The sequence below is a fragment of the Anopheles funestus genome, chromosome 3RL (genome assembly GCF_943734845.2).
Source record: "Anopheles funestus chromosome 3RL, idAnoFuneDA-416_04, whole genome shotgun sequence".
NCBI classification, from domain to species: domain Eukaryota; kingdom Metazoa; phylum Arthropoda; class Insecta; order Diptera; family Culicidae; genus Anopheles; species Anopheles funestus.
Window position 1 is genome coordinate 20,422,491 of NC_064599.1, and position 25,658 is coordinate 20,448,148.

Below are 25,658 nucleotides of genomic sequence, written 5' to 3' on the forward strand. Positions count from 1 at the left end.
ATAGGCAAAACTTGGTGCAAAAATGAGCCTTGGTAAATTTTTATTTTTTTGAATTTTTCGATTTTTTTATAATTTTTCACTCTTTTTTTAATTAAAAGCATTACTTGAGTGAAAAGAAACACATTGCAACCAATTGGCATTAAAATAAATCAATTTAATTTTTTTTGCAAAATTTCCCAAAAAAAACGTAAGGGGTAAGCCTTATGAAATTTTCGAGTTGAAAAATTTTTGTAAATTTTTTTCTGATTTTTTATTTTTTATTTAACTTAAAGCATTATTTGAGTGAAAAGAAACTTATTGCAACAAACTCGCATTAAAATACTTCAATTTTTAAAATTTTGCTAAATTGCTCAAAAATGTGGAAAATTTTACATTTTCTCAAACAGGGTATGGAACTTGGTTTCTCGAATAACTTCCGACACAGACATCGGAGAGCATGGCCGTCCAAGAAGAAAATGTAGCCATTGGTGCCATCTATCGACCACAAGTTAAAGATTGGCGATACGTTGGATATCGACCGAGTTATAGGCAAAACTTGGTGCAAAAATGAGGAAAATTTTACATTTTCTCAAACAGGGTATGGAACTTGGTTTCTCGAATAACTTCTGGCACAGACATCTAAGGGCATGGCCGTCCAAGAAGAAAATGTAGCCATTGGTGCCATCTATCGACCACAGGTTAAAGATTGGCGATACGTTGGATACTGACCGAGTTATAGGCAAAAGTTGGTGCAAAAATGAGGAAAATTTTACATTTTCTCAAACAGGGTATGGAACTTGGTTTCTCGAATAACTTCCGACACAGACATCTCAGAGCATGGCCGTCCAAGAAGAAAATGTAGCCATTGGTGCCATCTATCGACCACAAGTTAAAAATTGGCGATACGTTAGATACCGACCGAGTTATAGGCAAAACTTGGTGCAAAAATGAGCATTGGTAAATTTTTATTTTTTTGAATTTTTCGATTTTTTTATAATTTTTCACTCTTTTTTTAATTAAAAACATTACTTGAGTGAAAAGAAACACATTGCAACCAATTGGCATTAAAATAAATCAATTTAAATTTTTTTGCAAAATTTCCCAAAAAAAACGTAAGGGGTAAGCCTTATGAAATTTTCGAGTTGAAAAATTTTTGTAAATTTTTTTTTGATTTTTTATTTTTTATTTAACTTAAAGCATTATTTGAGTGAAAAGAAACTTATTGCAACAAACTCGCATTAAAATACTTCAACTTTTAAAATTTTGCTAAATTGCTTAAAAATGTGGAAAATTTTACATTTTCTCAAACAGGGTATGGAACTTGGTTTCTCGAATAACTTCCGACACAGACATCTCAGAGCATGGCCGTCCAAGAAGAAAATGTAGCCATTGGTGCCATCTATCGACCACAAGTTAAAGATTGGCGATACGTTAGATACCGACCGAGTTATAGGCAAAACTTGGTGCAAAAATGAGCATTGGTAAATTTTTATTTTTTTGAATTTTTCGATTTTTTTATAATTTTTCACTCTTTTTTTAATTAAAAACATTACTTGAGTGAAAAGAAACACATTGCAACCAATTGGCATTAAAATAAATCAATTTAAATTTTTTTGCAAAATTTCCCAAAAAAAACGTAAGGGGTAAGCCTTATGAAATTTTCGAGTTGAAAAATTTTTGTAAATTTTTTTTTGATTTTTTATTTTTTATTTAACTTAAAGCATTATTTGAGTGAAAAGAAACTTATTGCAACAAACTCGCATTAAAATACTTCAACTTTTAAAATTTTGCTAAATTGCTTAAAAATGTGGAAAATTTTACATTTTCTCAAACAGGGTATGGAACTTGGTTCCTCGAATAACTTCCGACACAGACATCTGAGAGCATGGCCGTCCAAGAAGAAAATGTAGCCATTGGTGCCATCTATCGACCACAAGTTAAAGATTGGCGATACGTTGGATATCGACCGAGTTATAGGCAAAACTTGGTGCAAAAATGAGGAAAATTTTACATTTTCTCAAACAGGGTATGGAACTTGGTTTCTCGAATAACTTCTGGCACAGACATCTAAGGGCATGGCCGTCCAAGAAGAAAATGTAGCCATTGGTGCCATCTATCGACCACAGGTTAAAGATTGGCGATACGTTGGATACTGACCGAGTTATAGGCAAAACTTGGTGCAAAAATGAGGAAAATTTTACATTTTCTCAAACAGGGTATGGAACTTGGTTTCTCGAATAACTTCCGACACAGACATCTCAGAGCATGGCCGTCCAAGAAGAAAATTTAGCCATTGGTGCCATCTATCGACCACAGGTTAAAGATTGGCGATACGTTAGATACCGACCGAGTTATAGGCAAAACTTGGTGCAAAAATGAGCATTGGTAAATTTTTATTTTTTTGAATTTTTCGATTTTTTTATAATTTTTCACTCTTTTTTTAATTAAAAGCATTACTTGAGTGAAAAGAAACACATTGCAACCAATTGGCATTAAAATAAATCAATTTAAATTTTTTTGCAAAATTTCCCAAAAAAAACGTAAGGGGTAAGCCTTATGAAATTTTCGAGTTGAAAAATTTTTGTAAATTTTTTTCTGATTTTTTATTTCTTATTTAACTTAAAGCATTATTTGAGTGAAAAGAAACTTATTGCAACAAACTCGCATTAAAATACTTCAATTTTTAAAATTTTGCTAAATTGGTCAAAAATGTGGAAAATTTTACATTTTCTCAAACAGGGTATGGAACTTGGTTTCTCGAATAACTTCCGACACAGACATCTGAGAGCATGGCCGTCCAAGAAGAAAATTTAGCCATTGGTGCCATCTATCGACCACAGGTTAAAGATTGGCGATACGTTAGATACCGACCGAGTTATAGGCAAAACTTGGTGCAAAAATGAGCCTTGGTAAATTTTTATTTTTTGGAATTTTTCGATTTTTTTTATTATTTTTCACTCTTTTTTTAATTAAAAGCATTACTTGAGTGAAAAGAAACACATTGCAACCAATTGGCATTAAAATAAATCAATTTAAATTTTTTTGCAAAATTTCCCAAAAAAAACGTAAGGGGTAAGCCTTATGAAATTTTCGAGTTGAAAAATTTTTGTAATTTTTTTTCTGATTTTTTATTTTTTATTTAACTTAAAGCATTATTTGAGTGAAAAGAAACTTATTGCAACAAACTCGCATTAAAATACTTCAATTTTTAAAATTTTGCTAAATTGGTCAAAAATGTGGAAAATTTTACATTTTCTCAAACAGGGTATGGAACTTGGTTTCTCGAATAACTTCCGACACAGACATCTCAGAGCATGGCCGTCCAAGAAGAAAATGTAGCCATTGGTGCCATCTATCGACCACAGGTTAAAGATTGGCGATACGTTGGATATCGACCGAGTTATAGGCAAAAGTTGGTGCAAAAATGAGGAAAATTTTACATTTTCTCAAACAGGGTATGGAACTTGGTTTCTCGAATAACTTCCGACACAGACATCTCAGAGCATGGCCGTCCAAGAAGAAAATGTAGCCATTGGTGCCATCTATCGACCACAGGTTAAAGATTGGCGATACGTTAGATACCGACCGAGTTATAGGCAAAACTTGGTGCAAAAATGAGCATTGGTAAATTTTTATTTTTTTGAATTTTTCGATTTTTTTATAATTTTTCACTCTTTTTTTAATTAAAAGCATTACTTGAGTGAAAAGAAACACATTGCAACCAATTGGCATTAAAATAAATCAATTTAATTTTTTTTGCAAAATTTCCCAAAAAAAACGTAAGGGGTAAGCCTTATGAAATTTTCGAGTTGAAAAATTTTTGTAAATTTTTTTCTGATTTTTTATTTTTTATTTAACTTAAAGCATTATTTGAGTGAAAAGAAACTTATTGCAACAAACTCGCATTAAAATACTTCAATTTTTAAAATTTTGCTAAATTGCTCAAAAATGTGGAAAATTTTACATTTTCTCAAACAGGGTATGGAACTTGGTTTCTCGAATAACTTCCGACACAGACATCTGAGAGCATGGCCGTCCAAGAAGAAAATTTAGCCATTGGTGCCATCTATCGACCACAAGTTAAAGATTGGCGATACGTTGGATATCGACCGAGTTATAGGCAAAACTTGGTGCAAAAATGAGGAAAATTTTACATTTTCTCAAACAGGGTATGGAACTTGGTTTCTCGAATAACTTCTGGCACAGACATCTAAGGGCATGGCCGTCCAAGAAGAAAATGTAGCCATTGGTGCCATCTATCGACCACAGGTTAAAGATTGGCGATACGTTGGATACTGACCGAGTTATAGGTAAAAGTTGGTGCAAAAATGAGGAAAATTTTACATTTTCTCAAACAGGGTATGGAACTTGGTTTCTCGAATAACTTCCGACACAGACATCTGAGAGCATGGCCGTCCAAGAAGAAAATGTAGCCATTGGTGCCATCTATCGACCACAAGTTAAAGATTGGCGATACGTTGGATATCGACCGAGTTATAGGCAAAACTTGGTGCAAAAATGAGGAAAATTTTACATTTTCTCAAACAGGGTATGGAACTTGGTTTCTCGAATAACTTCTGGCACAGACATCTAAGGGCATGGCCGTCCAAGAAGAAAATGTAGCCATTGGTGCCATCTATCGACCACAAGTTAAAAATTGGCGATACGTTGGATATCGACCGAGTTATAGGCAAAACTTGGTGCAAAAATGAGCATTGGTAAATTTTTATTTTTTTGAATTTTTCGATTTTTTTATAATTTTTCACTCTTTTTTTAATTAAAAGCATTACTTGAGTGAAAAGAAACACATTGCAACCAATTGGCATTAAAATAAATCAATTTAAATTTTTTTGCAAAATTTCCAAAAAAAAACGTAAGGGGTAAGCCTTATGAAATTTTCGAGTTGAAAAATTTTTGTAAATTTTTTTCTGATTTTTTATTTTTTATTTAACTTAAAGCATTATTTGAGTGAATAGAAACTTATTGCAACAAACTCGCATTAAAATACTTCAATTTTTAAAATTTTGCTAAATTGCTTAAAAATGTGGAAAATTTTACATTTTCTCAAACAGGGTATGGAACTTGGTTCCTCGAATAACTTCTGGCACAGACATCTAAGGGCATGGCCGTCCAAGAAGAAAATTTAGCCATTGGTGCCATCTATCGACCACAAGTTAAAGATTGGCGATACGTTGGATACCGACCGAGTTATAGGCAAAAGTTGGTGCAAAAATGAGGAAAATTTTACATTTTGTCAAACAGGGTATGGAACTTGGTTCCTCGAATAACTTCTGGCACAGACATCTGAGGGCATGGCCGTCCAAGAAGAAAATGTAGCCATTGGCGCCATCTATCAATGAGCCACTGGTGCAAAAATGAGCATTGGTAAATTTTTATTTTTTTGAATTTTTCGATTTTTTTATTATTTTTACTCTTTTTTTAATTAAAAGCATTACTTGAGTGAAAAGAAACACATTGCAACCAATTGGCATTAAAATAAATCAATTTAAATTTTTTTGCAAAATTTCCCAAAAAAAACGTAAGGGGTAAGCCTTATGAAATTTTCGAGTTGAAAAATTTTTGTAAATTTTTTTCTGATTTTTTATTTTTTATTTAACTTAAAGCATTATTTGAGTGAAAAGAAACTTATTGCAACAAACTCGCATTAAAATACTTCAATTTCTAAAATTTTGCTAAATTGGTCAAAAATGTGGAAAATTTTACATTTTCTCAAACAGGGTATGGAACTTGGTTTCTCGAATAACTTCCGACACAGACATCTCAGAGCATGGCCGTCCAAGAAGAAAATGTAGCCATTGGTGCCATCTATCGACCACAAGTTAAAGATTGGCGATACGTTGGATACCGACCGAGTTATAGGTAAAAGTTGGTGCAAAAATGAGGAAAATTTTACATTTTCTCAAACAGGGTATGGAACTTGGATTCTCGAATAACTTCCGACACAGACATCTCAGAGCATGGCCGTCCAAGAAGAAAATTTAGCCATTGGTGCCATCTATCGACCACAAGTTAAAGATTGGCGAAACGTTGCATAAGGCAAAACTTGGTGCAAAAATGAGGAAAATTTTACATTTTCTCAAACGGGGTATGGAACTTGGTTCCTCGAATAACTTCATGCACAGACTTCTGAGGGCATGGCCGTCCAAGAAGAAAATGTAGCCGAGAAAATACCGACCGAGTTATAGCCAAAGTTGGTGCAAAAATGAGGAAAATTTTATATTTCCTCAAACAGGGTATGGAACTTGGTTCCTCGAATAACTTCTGGCACAGACATCTGAGGGCATGGCCGTCCAAGAAGAAAATGTAGCCATTGGTGCCATCTATCGACCACAAGTTAAAGATTGGTAATCCGTTGGATACCGATCGAGTTATAGGCAAAAGTTGGTGCAAAAATGAGCCTTGGTAAATTTTCATTTTTTTGAATTTTTCGATTTTTTTATAATTTTTCACTCTTTTTTTAATTTAAAGCATTACTTGAGTGAAAAGAAACACATTGCAACCAATTGGCATTAAAATAAATCAATTTAAATTTTTTTGCAAAATTTCCCAAAAAAAACGTAAGGGGTAAGCCTTATGAAATTTTCGAGTTGAAAAATTTTTGTAAATTTTTTTCTGATTTTTTATTTTTTATTTAACTTAAAGCATTATTTGAGTGAAAAGAAACTTATTGCAACAAACTCGCATTAAAATACTTCAATTTTTAAAATTTTGCTAAATTGGTCAAAAATGTGGAAAATTTTACATTTTCTCAAACAGGGTATGGAACTTGGTTTCTCGAATAACTTCCGACACAGACATCTGAGAGCATGGCCGTCCAAGAAGAAAATTTAGCCATTGGTGCCATCTATCGACCACAAGTTAAAGATTGGCGATACGTTGGATATCGACCGAGTTATAGGCAAAAGTTGGTGCAAAAATGAGGAAAATTTTACATTTTCTCAAACAGGGTATGGAACTTGGTTTCTCGAATAACTTCCGACACAGACATCTCAGAGCATGGCCGTCCAAGAAGAAAATGTAGCCATTGGTGCCATCTATCGACCACAGGTTAAAGATTGGCGATACGTTAGATACCGACCGAGTTATAGGCAAAACTTGGTGCAAAAATGAGCATTGGTAAATTTTTATTTTTTTGAATTTTTCGATTTTTTTGTAATTTTTCACTCTTTTTTTAATTTAAAGCATTACTTGAGTGAAAAGAAACACATTGCAACCAATTGGCATTAAAATAAATCAATTTAAATTTTTTTGCAAAATTTCCCAAAAAAAACGTAAGGGGTAAGCCTTATGAAATTTTCGAGTTGAAAAATTTTTGTAAATTTTTTTCTGATTTTTTATTTTTTATTTAACTTAAAGCATTATTTGAGTGAAAAGAAACTTATTGCAACAAACTCGCATTAAAATACTTCAATTTTTAAAATTTTGCTAAATTGGTCAAAAATGTGGAAAATTTTACATTTTCTCAAACAGGGTATGGAACTTGGTTTCTCGAATAACTTCCGACACAGACATCTCAGAGCATGGCCGTCCAAGAAGAAAATTTAGCCATTGGTGCCATCTATCGACCACAGGTTAAAGATTGGCGATACGTTAGATATCGACCGAGTTATAGGCAAAACTTGGTGCAAAAATGAGCATTGGTAAATTTTCATTTTTTTGAATTTTTCGATTTTTTTATAATTTTTCACTCTTTTTTTAATTTAAAGCATTACTTGAGTGAAAAGAAACACATTGCAACCAATTGGCATTAAAATAAATCAATTTAAATTTTTTTGCAAAATTTCCCAAAAAAAACGTAAGGGGTAAGCCTTATGAAATTTTCGAGTTGAAAAATTTTTGTAAATTTTTTTCTGATTTTTTATTTTTTATTTAACTTAAAGCATTATTTGAGTGAAAAGAAACTTATTGCAACAAACTCGCATTAAAATACTTCAATTTTTAAAATTTTGCTAAATTGGTCAAAAATGTGGAAAATTTTACATTTTCTCAAACAGGGTATGGAACTTGGTTTCTCGAATAACTTCCGACACAGACATCTGAGAGCATGGCCGTCCAAGAAGAAAATGTAGCCATTGGTGCCATCTATCGACCACAAGTTAAAGATTGGCGATACGTTGGATATCGACCGAGTTATAGGCAAAACTTGGTGCAAAAATGAGGAAAATTTTACATTTTCTCAAACAGGGTATGGAACTTGGTTTCTCGAATAACTTCTGGCACAGACATCTAAGGGCATGGCCGTCCAAGAAGAAAATGTAGCCATTGGTGCCATCTATCGACCACAGGTTAAAGATTGGCGATACGTTGGATACTGACCGAGTTATAGGTAAAAGTTGGTGCAAAAATGAGGAAAATTTTACATTTTCTCAAACAGGGTATGGAACTTGGTTTCTCGAATAACTTCCGACACAGACATCTCAGAGCATGGCCGTCCAAGAAGAAAATGTAGCCATTGGTGCCATCTATCGACCACAAGTTAAAAATTGGCGATACGTTGGATATCGACCGAGTTATAGGCAAAACTTGGTGCAAAAATGAGCATTGGTAAATTTTTATTTTTTTGAATTTTTCGATTTTTTTATAATTTTTCACTCTTTTTTTAATTAAAAGCATTACTTGAGTGAAAAGAAACACATTGCAACCAATTGGCATTAAAATAAATCAATTTAAATTTTTTTGCAAAATTTCCCAAAAAAAACGTAAGGGGTAAGCCTTATGAAATTTTCGAGTTGAAAAATTTTTGTAAATTTTTTTCTGATTTTTTATTTTTTATTTAACTTAAAGCATTATTTGAGTGAAAAGAAACTTATTGCAACAAACTCGCATTAAAATACTTCAATTTTTAAAATTTTGCTAAATTGGTCAAAAATGTGGAAAATTTTACATTTTCTCAAACAGGGTATGGAACTTGGTTTCTCGAATAACTTCCGACACAGACATCTGAGAGCATGGCCGTCCAAGAAGAAAATTTAGCCATTGGGTGCCATCTATCGACCACAAGTTAAAGATTGGCGATACGTTGGATATCGACCGAGTTATAGGCAAAACTTGGTGCAAAAATGAGGAAAATTTTACATTTTCTCAAACAGGGTATGGAACTTGGTTTCTCGAATAACTTCTGGCACAGACATCTAAGGGCATGGCCGTCCAAGAAGAAAATGTAGCCATTGGTGCCATCTATCGACCACAGGTTAAAGATTGGCGATACGTTGGATACTGACCGAGTTATAGGCAAAAGTTGGTGCAAAAATGAGGAAAATTTTACATTTTCTCAAACAGGGTATGGAACTTGGTTTCTCGAATAACTTCCGACACAGACATCTCAGAGCATGGCCGTCCAAGAAGAAAATGTAGCCATTGGTGCCATCTATCGACCACAGGTTAAGATTGCGATACGTTAGATACCGACCGAGTTTATAGGCAAAACTTGGTGCAAAAATGAGCATTGGTAAATTTTTATTTTTTTGAATTTTTCGATTTTTTTATAATTTTTCACTCTTTTTTTAATTAAAAGCATTACTTGAGTGAAAAGAAACACATTGCAACCAATTGGCATTAAAATAAATCAATTTAAATTTTTTTGCAAAATTTCCCAAAAAAAAACGTAAGGGGTAAGCCTTATGAAATTTTCGAGTTGAAAAATTTTTGTAAATTTTTTTCTGATTTTTTATTTTTTATTTAACTTAAAGCATTATTTGAGTGAAAAGAAACTTATTGCAACAAACTCGCATTAAAATACTTCAACTTTTAAAATTTTGCTAAATTGCTTAAAAATGTGGAAAATTTTACATTTTCTCAAACAGGGTATGGAACTTGGTTTCTCGAATAACTTCCGACACAGACATCTGAGAGCATGGCCGTCCAAGAAGAAAATGTAGCCATTGGTGCCATCTATCGACCACAGGTTAAAGATTGGCGATACGTTAGATACCGACCGAGTTATAGGCAAAACTTGGTGCAAAAATGAGCATTGGTAAATTTTTTATTTTTTTGAATTTTTCGATTTTTTTATAATTTTTCACTCTTTTTTTAATTAAAAGCATTACTTGAGTGAAAAAGAAACACATTGCAACCAATTGGCATTAAAATAAATCAATTTAAATTTTTTTGCAAAATTTCCCAAAAAAACGTAAGGGGTAAGCCTTATGAAATTTTCGAGTTGAAAAATTTTTGTAAATTTTTTTCTGATTTTTTATTTTTTATTTAACTTAAAGCATTATTTGAGTGAAAAGAAACTTATTGCAACAAACTCGCATTAAAATACTTCAATTTTTAAAATTTTGCTAAATTGGTCAAAAATGTGGAAAATTTTACATTTCTCAAACAGGGTATGGAACTTGGTTTCTCGAATAACTTCCGACACAGACATCTGAGAGCATGGCCCGTCCAAGAAGAAAATTTAGCCATTGGTGCCATCTATCGACCACAGGTTAAAGATTGGCGATACGTTAGATACCGACCGAGTTATAGGCAAAACTTGGTGCAAAAATGAGCCCTTTGTAAATTTTTATTTTTGGAATTTTTCGATTTTTTTTATTATTTTTTCACTCTTTTTTTTAATTTAAAGCATTACTTGAGTGAAAAGAAACACATTGCAACCAATTGGCATTTAAAATAAATCAATTTAAATTTTTTTGCAAAATTTCCCAAAAAAACGTAAGGGGTAAGCCTTATGAAATTTTCGAGTTGAAAAATTTTTGTAAATTTTTTTCTGATTTTTTATTTTTTATTTAACTTAAAGCATTATTTGAGTGAAAAGAAACTTATTGCAACAAACTCGCATTAAAATACTTCAATTTTTAAATTTTTCTAAATTGGTCAAAAATGTGGAAAATTTTACATTTTCTCAAACAGGGTATGGAACTTGGTTTCTCGAATAACTTCGACACAGACATCTCAGAGCATGGCCGTCCAAGAAGAAAATGTAGCCATTGGTGCCATCTATCGACCACAGGTTAAAGATTGGCGATACGTTGGATACCGACCGAGTTATAGGCAAAACTTGGTGCAAAAATGAGCATTGGTAAATTTTTATTTTTTTGAATTTTTCGATTTTTTTTATAATTTTTCACTCTTTTTTTAATTTAAAGCATTACTTGAGTGAAAAGAAACACATTGCAACCAATTGGCATTAAAATAAATCAATTTAAATTTTTTTGCAAAATTTCCCAAAAAAAAACGTAAGGGGTAAGCCTTATGAAATTTTCGAGTTGAAAAATTTTTGTAAATTTTTTTCTGATTTTTTATTTTTTATTTAACTTAAAGCATTATTGAGTGAAAAGAAACTTATTGCAACAAACTCGCATTAAAATACTTCAATTTTTAAAATTTTGCTAAATTGGGTCAAAAATGTGGAAAATTTTACATTTTCTCAAACAGGGTATGGAACTTGGTTTCTCGAATAACTTCCGACACAGACATCTCAGAGCATGGCCGTCCAAGAAGAAAATTTAGCCATTGGTGCCATCTATCGACCACAGGTTAAAGATTGGCGATACGTTAGATATCGACCGAGTTATAGGCAAAACTTGGTGCAAAAATGAGCATTGGTAAATTTTCATTTTTTTGAATTTTTCGATTTTTTTATAATTTTTCACTCTTTTTTTAATTTAAAGCATTACTTGAGTGAAAAGAAACACATTGCAACCAATTGGCATTAAAATAAATCAATTTAAATTTTTTTGCAAAATTTCCCAAAAAAAACGTAAGGGGTAAGCCTTATGAAATTTTCGAGTTGAAAAATTTTTGTAAATTTTTTTCTGATTTTTTATTTTTTATTTAACTTAAAGCATTATTTGAGTGAAAAGAAACTTATTGCAACAAACTCGCATTAAAATACTTCAATTTTTAAAATTTTGCTAAATTGGTCAAAAATGTGGAAAATTTTACATTTTCTCAAACAGGGTATGGAACTTGGTTTCTCGAATAACTTCCGACACAGACATCTGAGAGCATGGCCGTCCAAGAAGAAAATGTAGCCATTGGTGCCATCTATCGACCACAAGTTAAAGATTGGCGATACGTTGGATATCGACCGAGTTATAGGCAAAACTTGGTGCAAAAATGAGGAAAATTTTACATTTTCTCAAACAGGGTATGGAACTTGGTTTCTCGAATAACTTCTGGCACAGACATCTAAGGGCATGGCCGTCCAAGAAGAAAATGTAGCCATTGGTGCCATCTATCGACCACAGGTTAAAGATTGGCGATACGTTGGATACTGACCGAGTTATAGGTAAAAGTTGGTGCAAAAATGAGGAAAATTTTACATTTTCTCAAACAGGGTATGGAACTTGGTTTCTCGAATAACTTCCGACACAGACATCTCAGAGCATGGCCGTCCAAGAAGAAAATGTAGCCATTGGTGCCATCTATCGACCACAAGTTAAAAATTGGCGATACGTTGGATATCGACCGAGTTATAGGCAAAACTTGGTGCAAAAATGAGCATTGGTAAATTTTTATTTTTTTGAATTTTTCGATTTTTTTATAATTTTTCACTCTTTTTTTAATTAAAAGCATTACTTGAGTGAAAAGAAACACATTGCAACCAATTGGCATTAAAATAAATCAATTTAAATTTTTTTGCAAAATTTCCCAAAAAAAACGTAAGGGGTAAGCCTTATGAAATTTTCGAGTTGAAAAATTTTTGTAAATTTTTTTCTGATTTTTTATTTTTTATTTAACTTAAAGCATTATTTGAGTGAAAAGAAACTTATTGCAACAAACTCGCATTAAAATACTTCAATTTTTAAAATTTTGCTAAATTGGTCAAAAATGTGGAAAATTTTACATTTTCTCAAACAGGGTATGGAACTTGGTTTCTCGAATAACTTCCGACACAGACATCTCAGAGCATGGCCGTCCAAGAAGAAAATTTAGCCATTGGTGCCATCTATCGACCACAAGTTAAAGATTGGCGATACGTTGGATACCGACCGAGTTATAGGTAAAAGTTGGTGCAAAAATGAGGAAAATTTTACATTTTCTCAAACAGGGTATGGAACTTGGTTCCTCGAATAACTTCTGGCACAGACATCTAAGGGCATGGCCGTCCAAGAAGAAAATTTAGCCATTGGTGCCATCTATCGACCACAGGTTAAAGATTGGCGATACGTTGGATACCGACCGAGTTATAGGCAAAAGTTGGTGCAAAAATGAGGAAAATTTTACATTTTCTCAAACAGGGTATGGAACTTGGTTTCTCGAATAACTTCCGACACAGACATCTCAGAGCATGGCCGTCCAAGAAGAAAATGTAGCCATTGGTGCCATCTATCGACCACAGGTTAAAGATTGGCGATACGTTGGATACCGACCGAGTTATAGGCAAAAGTTGGTGCAAAAATGAGGAAAATTTTACATTTTCTCAAACAGGGTATGGAACTTGGTTTCTCGAATAACTTCCGACACAGACATCTGAGAGCATGGCCGTCCAAGAAGAAAATGTAGCCATTGGTGCCATCTATCGACCACAAGTTAAAGATTGGCGATACGTTGGATATCGACCGAGTTAAAGGCAAAACTTGGTGCAAAAATGAGCATTGGTAAATTTTTATTTTTTTGAATCTTTCGATTTTTTTATAATTTTTCACTCTTTTTTTTATTTAAAGCATTACTTGAGGAAAAGAAACACATTGCAACCAATTGGCATTAAAATAAATCAATTTAAATTTTTTTGCAAAATTTCCCAAAAAAAACGTAAGGGGTAAGCCTTATGAAATTTACGAGTTTAAAATTTTTTTTAAATTTTTTTCTGATTTTTTATTTTTTATTTAACTTAAAGCATTATTTGAGTGAAAAGAAACTTATTGCAACAAACTCGCATTAAAATACTTCAATTTTTAAAATTTTGCTAAATTGGTCAAAAATGTGGAAAATTTTACATTTTCTCAAACAGGGTATGGAACTTGGTTCCTCGAATCTCTTCTGGCACAGACATCTAAGGGCATGGCCGTCCAAGAAGAAAATGTAGCCATTGGTGCCATCTATCGACCACAAGTTAAAGATTGGTAATCCGTTGGATACCGACCGAGTTATAGGCAAAACTTGGTGCTAAAATGAGCCTTGGTAAATTTTCATTTTTTTGAATTTTTCGATTTTTTTATAATTTTTCACTCTTTTTTTAATTTAAAGCATTACTTGAGTGAAAAGAAACACATTGCAACCAATTGGCATTAAAATAAATCAATTTAAATGTTTTTGCAAAATTTCCCAAAAAAACGTAAGGGGTAAGCCTTATGAAATTTTCGAGTTGAAAAATTTTTGTAAATTTTTTTCTGATTTTTTATTTTTTATTTAACTTAAAGCATTATTTGAGTGAAAAGAAACTTATTGCAACAAACTCGCATTAAAATACTTCAATTTTTAAAATTTTGCTAAATTGCTTAAAAATGTGGAAAATTTTACATTTTCTCAAACAGGGTATGGAACTTGGTTTCTCGAATAACTTCCGACACAGACATCTCAGAGCATGGCCGTCCAAGAAGAAAATGTAGCCATTGGTGCCATCTATCGACCACAGGTTAAAGATTGGCGATACGTTGGATACCGACCGAGTTATAGGTAAAAGTTGGTGCAAAAATGAGGAAAATTTTACATTTTCTCAAACAGGGTATGGAACTTGGTTCCTCGAATAACTTCTGGCACAGACATCTAAGGGCATGGCCGTCCAAGAAGAAAATTTAGCCATTGGTGCCATCTATCGACCACAGGTTAAAGATTGGCGATACGTTGGATACCGACCGAGTTATAGGCAAAAGTTGGTGCAAAAATGAGGAAAATTTTACATTTTCTCAAACAGGGTATGGAACTTGGTTTCTCGAATAACTTCCGACACAGACATCTGAGAGCATGGCCGTCCAAGAAGAAAATTTAGCCATTGGTGCCATCTATCGACCACAAGTTAAAGATTGGCGATACGTTGGATATCGACTGAGTTATAGGCAAAACTTGGTGCAAAAATGAGCATTGGTAAATTTTTATTTTTTTGAATTTTTCGATTTTTTTATAATTTTTCACTCTTTTTTTAATTTAAAGCATTACTTGAGTGAAAAGCAACACATTGCAACCAATTGGCATTAAAATAAATCAATTTAAATTTTTTTGCAAAATTTCCCAAAAAAAACGTAAGGGGTAAGCCTTATGAAATTTTCGAGTTGAAAAATTTTTGTAAATTTTTTTCTGATTTTTTATTTTTTATTTAACTTAAAGCATTATTTGAGTGAAAAGAAACTTATTGCAACAAACTCGCATTAAAATACTTCAATTTTTAAAATTTTGCTAAATTGCTTAAAAATGTGGAAAATTTTACATTTTCTCAAACAGGGTATGGAACTTGGTTCCTCGAATCTCTTCTGGCACAGACATCTAAGGGCATGGCCGTCCAAGAAGAAAATGTAGCCATTGGTGCCATCTATCGACCACAAGTTAAAGATTGGTAATCCGTTGGATACCGACCGAGTTATAGGCAAAACTTGGTGCAAAAATGAGAAACATTTTACATTTTCTCAAACAGGGTAAGGAACTTGGATCCTCGCATAACTTCTGGCACCGACACCTGAGAGCATGGCTGTCCAAGAAGAAAATGTAGCCATTGGTGCCATCTATCGACCACAGGTTAAAGATTGGCGATACGTTGGATACCGACCGAGTTATAGGCAAAAGTTGGTGCAAAAATGAGGAAAATTTTACATTTTCTCAAACGGGGTATGGAACTTGGTTCCTCGAATAACTTCATGCACAGACTTCTGAGGGCATGGCCGTCCAAGAAGAAAATGTAGCCATTGGTGCCATCTATCGACCACAGGTTAAAGATTGGCGATACGTTGGATACCGACCGAGTTATAGCCAAAGTTGGTGCAAAAATGAGGAAAATTTTATATTTCCTCAAACAGGGTATGGAACTTGGTTTCTCGAATAACTTCTGGCACAGGCATCTGAGGGCATGGCCGTCCAAGAAGAAAATGTAGCCATTGGTGCCATCTATCGACCACAAGTTAAAGATTGGTAATCCGTTGGATATCGACCGAGTTATAGGCAAAACTTGGTGCAAAAATGAGCATTGGTAAATTTTCATTTTTTTGAATTTTTCGATTTTTTTATAATTTTTCACTCTTTTTTTAATTTAAAGCATTACTTGAGTGAAAAGAAACACATTGCAACCAATTGGCATTAAAATAAATCAAATTAATTTTTTTTGCAAAATTTCCCAAAAAAAACGTAAGGGGTAAGCCTTATGAAATTTTCGAGTTGAAAAATTTTTGTAAATTTTTTTCTGATTTTTTATTTTTTATTTAACTTAAAGCAGTATTTGAGTGAAAAGAAACTTATTGCAACAAACTCGCATTAAAATACTTCAATTTTTAAAATTTTGCTAAATTGGTCAAAAATGTGGAAAATTTTACATTTTCTCAAACAGGGTATGGAACTTGGTTTCTCGAATAACTTCCGACACAGACATCTCAGAGCATGGCCGTCCAAGAAGAAAATGTAGCCATTGGTGCCATCTATCGACCACAAGTTAAAGATTGGCGATACGTTGGATACCGACCGAGTTATAGGCAAAAGTTGGTGCAAAAATGAGGAAAATTTTACATTTTCTCAAACAGGGTATGGAACTTGGTTTCTCGAATAACTTCCGACACAGACATCTCAGAGCATGGCCGTCCAAGAAGAAAATGTAGCCATTGGTGCCATCTATCGACCACAGGTTAAAGATTGGCGATACGTTAGATACCGACCGAGTTATAGGCAAAACTTGGTGCAAAAATGAGCATTGGTAAATTTTTATTTTTTTGAATTTTTCGATTTTTTTTATTATTTTTCACTCTTTTTTTAATTAAAAGCATTACTTGAGTGAAAAGAAACACATTGCAACCAATTGGCATTAAAATAAATCAATTTAAATTTTTTTGCAAAATTTCCCAAAAAAAACGTAAGGGGTAAGCCTTATGAAATTTTCGAGTTGAAAAATTTTTGTAAATTTTTTTCTGATTTTTTATTTTTTATTTAACTTAAAGCATTATTTGAGTGAAAAGAAACTTATTGCAACAAACTCGCATTAAAATACTTCAATTTTTAAAATTTTGCTAAATTGGTCAAAAATGTGGAAAATTTTACATTTTCTCAAACAGGGTATGGAACTTGGTTTCTCGAATAACTTCCGACACAGACATCTGAGAGCATGGCCGTCCAAGAAGAAAATGTAGCCATTGGTGCCATCTATCGACCACAAGTTAAAGATTGGCGATACGTTGGATACCGACCGAGTTATAGGTAAAAGTTGGTGCAAAAATGAGGAAAATTTTACATTTTCTCAAACAGGGTATGGAACTTGGTTCCTCGAATAACTTCTGGCACAGACATCTAAGGGCATGGCCGTCCAAGAAGAAAATTTAGCCATTGGTGCCATCTACCGACCACAGGTTAAAGATTGGCGATACGTTGGATACTGACCGAGTTATAGGCAAAAGTTGGTGCAAAAATGAGGAAAATTTTACATTTTCTCAAACAGGGTATGGAACTTGGTTTCTCGAATAACTTCCGACACAGACATCTCAGAGCATGGCCGTCCAAGAAGAAAATGTAGCCATTGGTGCCATCTATCGACCACAAGTTAAAGATTGGCGATACGTTGGATATCGACCGAGTTATAGGCAAAACTTGGTGCAAAAATGAGCATTGGTAAATTTTTATTTTTTTGAATTTTTCGATTTTTTTATAATTTTTCACTCTTTTTTTAATTAAAAGCATTACTTGAGTGAAAAGAAACACATTGCAACCAATTGGCATTAAAATAAATCAATTTAAATTTTTTTGCAAAATTTCCCAAAAAAAACGTAAGGGGTAAGCCTTATGAAATTTTCGAGTTGAAAAATTTTTGTAATTTTTTTTTTGATTTTTTATTTTTTATTTAACTTAAAGCATTATTTGAGTGAAAAGAAACTTATTGCAACAAACTCGCATTAAAATACTTCAATTTTTAAAATTTTGCTAAATTGCTTAAAAATGTGGAAAATTTTACATTTTCTCAAACAGGGTATGGAACTTGGTTCCTCGAATAACTTCTGGCACAGACATCTAAGGGCATGGCCGTCCAAGAAGAAAATGTAGCCATTGGTGCCATCTATCGACCACAGGTTAAAGATTGGCGATACGTTGGATATCGACCGAGTTATAGGCAAAACTTGGTGCAAAAATGTGGAAAATTTTACATTTTCTCAAACAGGGTATGGAACTTGGTTTCTCGAATAACTTCCGACACAGACATCTCAGAGCATGGCCGTCCAAGAAGAAAATGTAGCCATTGGTGCCATCTATCGACCACAGGTTAAAGATTGGCGATACGTTGGATATCGACCGAGTTATAGGCAAAAGTTGGTGCAAAAATGAGGAAAATTTTACATTTTCTCAAACAGGGTATGGAACTTGGTTTCTCGAATAACTTCCGACACAGACATCTCAGAGCATGGCCGTCCAAGAAGAAAATGTAGCCATTGGTGCCATCTATCGATCACAGGTTAAAGATTGGCGATACGTTGGATACCGACCGAGTTATAGGCAAAACTTGGTGCGAAAATGAGCCTTGGTAAATTTTTAGTTTTTTGAATTTTTCGATTTTTTATAATTTTTCACTCTTTTTTTAATTAAAAGCATTACTTGAGTGAAAAGAAACACATTGCAACCAATTGGCATTAAAATAAATCAATTTAAATTTTTTTGCAAAATTTCCCAAAAAAACGTAAGGGGTAAGCCTTATGAAATTTTCGAGTTGAAAAATTTTTGTAAATTTTTTTCTGATTTTTTATTTTTTATTTAACTTAAAGCATTATTTGAGTGAAAAGAAACTTATTGCAACAAACTCGCATTAAAATACTTCAATTTTTAAAATTTTGCTAAATTGATCAAAAATATGGAAAATTTTACATTTTCTCAAACAGGGTATGGAACTTGGTTTCTCGAATAACTTCCGACACAGACATCTCAGAGCATGGCCGTCCAAGAAGAAATGTAGCCATTGGTGCCATCTATCGACCACAAGTTAAAGATTGGCGATACGTTGGATATCGACCGAGTTATAGGCAAAACTTGGTGCAAAAATGAGGAAAATTTTACATTTTCTCAAACAGGGTATGGAACTTGGTTTCTCGAATAACTTCCGACACAGACATCTCAGAGCATGGCCGTCCAAGAAGAAAATGTAGCCATTGGTGCCATCTATCGAACACAAGTTAAAGATTGGCGATACGTTGGATATCGACCGAGTTATAGGCAAAACTTGGTGCAAAAATGAGCATTGGTAAATTTTTATTTTTTTGAATTTTTCGATTTTTTTATAATTTTTCACTCTTTTTTTAATTAAAAGCATTACTTGAGTGAAAAGAAACACATTGCAACCAATTGGCATTAAAATAAATCAATTTAAATTTTTTTGCAAAATTTCCCCAAAAAAACGTAAGGGGTAAGCCTTATGAAATTTTCGAGTTGAAAAATTTTTGTAAATTTTTTTCTGATTTTTTATTTTTTATTTAACTTAAAGCATTATTTGAGTGAAAAGAAACTTATTGCAACAAACTCGCATTAAAATACTTCAATTTTTAAAATTTTGCTAAATTGGTCAAAAATGTGGAAAATTTTACATTTTCTCAAACAGGGTATGGAACTTGGTTTCTCGAATAACTTCCGACACAGACATCTCAGAGCATGGCCGTCCAAGAAGAAAATGTAGCCATTGGTGCCATCTATCGACCACAGGTTAAAGATTGGCGATACGTTGGATATCGACCGAGTTATAGGCAAAAGTTGGTGCAAAAATGAGGAAAATTTTACATTTTCTCAAACAGGGTATGGAACTTGGTTTCTCGAATAACTTCCGACACAGACATCTCAGAGCATGGCCGTCCAAGAAGAAAATGTAGCCATTGGTGCCATCTATCGATCACAAGTTAAAGATTGGCGATACGTTGGATACCGACCGAGTTATAGGCAAAACTTGGTGCAAAAATGAGCCTTGGTAAATTTTTATTTTTTTGAATTTTTCGATTTTTTTTATTATTTTTCACTCTTTTTTTAATTAAAAGCATTACTTGAGTGAAAAGAAACACATTGCAACCAATTGGCATTAAAATAAATCAATTTAAATTTTTTTGCAAAATTTCCCAAAAAAAACGTAAGGGGTAAGCCTTATGAAATTTTCGAGTTGAAAAATTTTTGTAATTTTTTTTTTGATTTTTTATTTTTTATTTAACTTAAAGCATTATTTGAGTGAAAAGAAACTTATTGCAACAAACTCGCATTAAAATACTTCAATTTTTAAAATTTTGCTAAATTGGTCAAAAATGTGGAAAATTTTACATTTTCTCAAACAGGGTATGGAACTTGGTTTCTCGAATAACTTCCGACACAGACATCTCAGAGCATGGCCGTCCAAGAAGAAAATGTAGCTATTGGTGCCATCTATCGACCACAGGTTAAAGATTGGCGATACGTTGGATACCGACCGAGTTATAGGCAAAAGTTGGTGCAAAAATGAGGAAAATTTTACATTTTCTCAAACAGGGTATGGAACTTGGTTTCTCGAATAACTTCCGACACAGACATCTCAGAGCATGGCCGTCCAAGAAGAAAATGTAGCCATTGATGCCATCTATCGACCACAAGTTAAAGATTGGCGATACGTTGGATACCGACCGAGTTATAGGCAAAACTTGGTGCAAAAATGAGCCTTGGTAAATTTTTATTTTTTTGAATTTTTCGATTTTTTTTATTATTTTTCACTCTTTTATTAATTTAAAGCATTACTTGAGTGAAAAGAAACACATTGCAACCAATTGGCATTAAAATAAATCAATTTAAATTTTTTTGCAAAATTTCCCAAAAAAACGTAAGGGGTAAGCCTTATGAAATTTTCGAGTTGAAAAATTTTTGTAAATTTTTTTCTGATTTTTTATTTTTTATTTAACTTAAAGCATTATTTGAGTGAAAAGAAACTTATTGCAACAAACTCGCATTAAAATACTTCAATTTTTAAAATTTTGCTAAATTGGTCAAAAATGTGGAAAATTTTACATTTTCTCAAACAGGGTATGGAACTTGGTATCTCGAATAACTTCCGACACAGACATCTCAGAGCATGGCCGTCCAAGAAGAAAATGTAGCCATTGATGCCATCTATCGACCACAGGTTAAAGATTGGCGATACGTTGGATATCGACCGAGTTATAGGCAAAAGTTGGTACAAAAATGAGGAAAATTTTACATTTTCTCAAACAGGGTATGGAACTTGGTTTCTCGAATAACTTCCGACACAGACATCTCAGAGCATGGCCGTCCAAGAAGAAAATGTAGCCGTTGGTGTCATCTACCGACCACAGGTTAAAAATTGGCGATCCGTTCAATACCGATAGAGTTATAGGCAAAACTTGGTGCAAAAATGAGCCTTGGTAAATTTTGATTTTTTTGAATTTTTCGATTTTTTTTATTATTTTTCACTCTTTTTTTAATTAAAAGCATTACTTGAGTGAAAAGAAACACATTGCAACCAATTGGCATTAAAATAAATCAATTTAAATTTTTTTGCAAAATTTCCCCAAAAAAACGTAAAGGGTAAGCCTTATGAAATTTTCGAGTTGAAAAATTTTTGTAAATTTTTTTCTGATTTTTTATTTTTTATTTAACTTAAAGCATTATTTGAGTGAAAAGAAACTTATTGCAACAAACTCGCATTAAAATACTTCAATTTTTAAAATTTTGCTAAATTGGTCAAAAATGTGGAAAATTTTACATTTTCTCAAACAGGGTATGGAACTTGGTTTCTCGAATAACTTCCGACACAGACATCTCAGAGCATGGCCGTCCAAGAAGAAAATGTAGCCATTGGTGCCATCTATCGACCACAGGTTAAAGATTGGCGATACGTTGGATATCGACCGAGTTATAGGCAAAAGTTGGTGCAAAAATGAGGAAAATTTTACATTTTCTCAAACAGGGTATGGAACTTGGTTTCTCGAATAACTTCCGACACAGACATCTCAGAGCATGGCCGTCCAAGAAGAAAATGTAGCCATTGGTGCCATCTATCGATCACAAGTTAAAGATTGGCGATACGTTGGATACCGACCGAGTTATAGGCAAAACTTGGTGCAAAAATGAGCCTTGGTAAATTTTTATTTTTGTGAATTTTTCGATTTTTTTTATTATTTTTCACTCTTTTTTTAATTAAAAGCATTACTTGAGTGAAAAGAAACACATTGCAACCAATTGGCATTAAAATAAATCAATTTAAATTTTTTTGCAAAATTTCCCCAAAAAAACGTAAGGGGTAAGCCTTATGAAATTTTCGAGTTGAAAAATTTTTGTAAATTTTTTTCTGATTTTTTATTTTTTATTTAACTTAAAGCATTATTTGAGTGAAAAGAAACTTATTGCAACAAACTCGCATTAAAATACTTCAATTTTTAAAATTTTGCTAAATTGGTCAAAAATGTGGAAAATTTTACATTTTCTCAAACAGGGTATGGAACTTGGTTTCTCGAATAACTTCCGACACAGACATCTCAGAGCATGGCCGTCCAAGAAGAAAATGTAGCCATTGGTGCCATCTATCGACCACAGGTTAAAGATTGGCGATACGTTGGATATCGACCGAGTTATAGGCAAAAGTTGGTGCAAAAATGAGGAAAATTTTACATTTTCTCAAACAGGGTATGGAACTTGGTTTCTCGAATAACTTCCGACACAGACATCTCAGAGCATGGCCGTCCAAGAAGAAAATGTAGCCATTGATGCCATCTATCGATCACAGGTTAAAGATTGGCGATACGTTGGATACCGACCGAGTTATAGGCAAAACTTGGTGCGAAAATGAGCCTTGGTAAATGTTTATTTTTTTGAATTTTTCGATTTTTTTTATAATTTTTCACTCTTTTTTTAATTAAAAGCATTACTTGAGTGAAAAGAAACACATTGCAACCAATTGGCATTAAAATAAATCAATTTAAATTTTTTTGCAAAATTTCCCAAAAAAAAACGTAAGGGGTAAGCCTTATGAAATTTTCGAGTTGAAAAATTTTTGTAAATTTTTTTCTGATTTTTTATTTTTTATTTAACTTAAAGCATTATTTGAGTGAAAAGAAACTTATTGCAACAAACTCGCATTAAAATACTTCAATTTTTAAAATTTTGCTAAATTGGTCAAAAATGTGGAAAATTTTACATTTTCTCAAACAGGGTATGGAACTTGGTATCTCGAATAACTTCCGACACAGACATCTCAGAGCATGGCCGTCCAAGAAGAAAATGTAGCCATTGGTGCCATCTATCGACCACAGGTTAAAGATTGGCGATACGTTGGATACCGACCGAGTTATAGGCAAAACTTGGTGCAAAAATGAGGAAAATTTTACATTTTCTCAAACAGGGTATGGAACTTGGTTTCTCGAATAACTTCCGACACAGATATCTGAGAGCATGGCCGTTCAAGAAGAAAATGTAGCCATTGGTGCCATCTATCGACCACAAGTTAAAGATTGGCGATACGTTGGATATCGACCGAGTTATAGGCAAAACTTGGTGCAAAAATGAGCATTGGTAAATTTTTATTTTTTTGAATTTTTCGATTTTTTTTATTATTTTTCACTCTTTTTTTAATTAAAAGCATTACTTGAGTGAAAAGAAACACATTGCAACCAATTGGCATTAAAATAAATCAATTTAAATTTTTTTGCAAAATTTCCCAAAAAAAACGTAAGGGGTAAGCCTTATGAAATTTTCGAGTTGAAAATTTTTTTCTGATTTTTTATTTTTTATTTAACTTAAAGCATTATTTGAGTGAAAAGAAACTTATTGCAACAAACTCGCATTAAAATACTTCAATTTTTAAAATTTTGCTAAATTGGTCAAAAATGTGGAAAATTTTACATTTTCTCAAACAGGGTATGGAACTTGGTATCTCGAATAACTTCCGACACAGACATCTCAGAGCATGGCCGTCCAAGAAGAAAATGTAGCCATTGATGCCATCTATCGACCACAGGTTAAAGATTGGCGATACGTTGGATATCGACCGAGTTATAGGCAAAAGTTGGTACAAAAATGAGGAAAATTTTACATTTTCTCAAACAGGGTATGGAACTTGGTTTCTCGAATAACTTCCGACACAGACATCTCAGAGCATGGCCGTCCAAGAAGAAAATGTAGCCGTTGGTGTCATCTACCGACCACAGGTTAAAAATTGGCGATCCGTTGAATACCGATAGAGTTATAGGCAAAACTTGGTGCAAAAATGAGCCTTGGTAAATTTTGATTTTTTTGAATTTTTCGATTTTTTTTATTATTTTTCACTCTTTTTTTAATTAAAAGCATTACTTGAGTGAAAAGAAACACATTGCAACCAATTTTCATTAAAATAAATCAATTTAAATTTTTTTGCAAAATTTCCCAAAAAAAAACGTAAGGGGTAAGCCTTATGAAATTTTCGAGTTGGAAAATTTTTGTAAATTTTTTTCTGATTTTTTATTTTTTATTTAACTTAAAGCATTATTTGAGTGAAAAGAAACTTATTGCAACAAACTCGCATTAAAATACTTCAATTTTTAAAATTTTGCTAAATTGGTCAAAAATGTGGAAAATTTTACATTTTCTCAAACAGGGTATGGAACTTGGTTTCTCGAATAACTTCCGACACAGACATCTCAGAGCATGGCCGTCCAAGAAGAAAATGTAGCCATTGGTGCCATCTATCGACCACAAGTTAAAGATTGGCGATACGTTGGATATCGACCGAGTTATAGGCAAAACTTGGTGCAAAAATGAGCATTGGTAAATTTTTATTTTTTTGAATTTTTCGATTTTTTTATTATTTTTCACTCTTTTTTTAATTAAAAGCATTACTTGAGTGAAAAGAAACACATTGCAACCAATTGGCATTAAAATAAATCAATTTAAATTTTTTTGCAAAATTTCCCAAAAAAAACGTAAGGGGTAAGCCTTATGAAATTTTCGAGTTGAAAATTTTTTTCTGATTTTTTATTTTTTATTTAACTTAAAGCATTATTTGAGTGAAAAGAAACTTATTGCAACAAACTCGCATTAAAATACTTCAATTTTTAAAATTTTGCTAAATTGCTCAAAAATGAGGAAAATTTTATATTTTCTCAAACAGGGTATGGAACTTGGTTTCTCGAATAACTTCCGACACAGACATCTCAGAGCATGGCCGTCCAAGAAGAAAATATAGCCATTGGTGCCATCTATCGACCACAGGTTAAAGATTGGCGATACGTTGGATACCGACCGAGTTATAGGCAAAAGTTGGTGCAAAAATGAGGAAAATTTTACATTTTCTCAAACAGGGTATGGAACTTGGTTTCTCGAATAACTTCCGACACAGACATCTCAGAGCATGGCCGTCCAAGAAGAAAATGTAGCCATTGGTGCCATCTATCGACCACAAATTAAAGATTGGCGATCCTTAGGATACCGACCGAGTTATAGGCAAAAGTTGGTGCAAAAATGAGGAAAATTTTACATTTTCTCAAACAGGGTATGGAACTTGGTTTCTCGAATAACTTCCGACACAGACATTTCAGAGCATGGCCGTCCAAGAAGAAAATGTAGCCATTGGTGTCATCTACCGACCACAGGTTAAAGATTGGCGA

General features: G+C 32.9%; 2 long non-coding RNA genes across 2 annotated transcripts; both read left to right on the forward strand.

Annotated features, from left to right (window-relative positions):
• The first annotated feature begins 1,324 nt into the window (after positions 1 to 1,324).
• On the forward strand, positions 1,325 to 23,749 carry LOC125772251 (uncharacterized). Its single transcript, XR_007419454.1, has 3 exons — positions 1,325 to 1,391; positions 3,345 to 4,628; positions 23,331 to 23,749. It is a non-coding gene; the product is annotated as an uncharacterized LOC125772251 (long non-coding RNA).
• On the forward strand, positions 11,382 to 15,069 carry LOC125772252 (uncharacterized). Its single transcript, XR_007419455.1, has 3 exons — positions 11,382 to 12,235; positions 12,950 to 13,478; positions 14,525 to 15,069. It is a non-coding gene; the product is annotated as an uncharacterized LOC125772252 (long non-coding RNA).
• Positions 23,750 to 25,658: the final 1,909 nt, after the last annotated feature.